Source organism: Arachis ipaensis, chromosome B10 (assembly GCF_000816755.2).
Source record: "Arachis ipaensis cultivar K30076 chromosome B10, Araip1.1, whole genome shotgun sequence".
NCBI lineage: Eukaryota > Viridiplantae > Streptophyta > Magnoliopsida > Fabales > Fabaceae > Arachis > Arachis ipaensis.
This window is the reverse complement of record NC_029794.2, coordinates 53,377,031-53,377,391: the sequence shown is the minus strand read 5'-3', so window position 1 is coordinate 53,377,391 and position 361 is coordinate 53,377,031.

Sequence of the window (361 nt, the reverse complement as noted above, 5' to 3'; positions counted from 1 at the left end):
TAACAATGAAGATTAAGCTGATTATTATTGTGGTTTATTGGCTAAGATAGAGTGCTATTTAGAATCTTTACATGTATGGTTGACTAATGACTTTTATTAGAAGATACTTTTATTGGCTAAGTGATATTATGGTTTTGATATGGCTATGCTTACTTTAGTGTGAGATGTATGAATTTTACAGTTAACTTCATTCTAGAACTTTTGGATCAATATTATAAATATATTTTGGTTAGAGATCATTTTTATTATTTAAAAAAATTATTTAGTATAATTATGTATTTATTTTTATTTTGTAATATTCAACTCATTTAAATAAAAATGCAGAATTATTATACATGTAATCATATTAACTATTATGTTG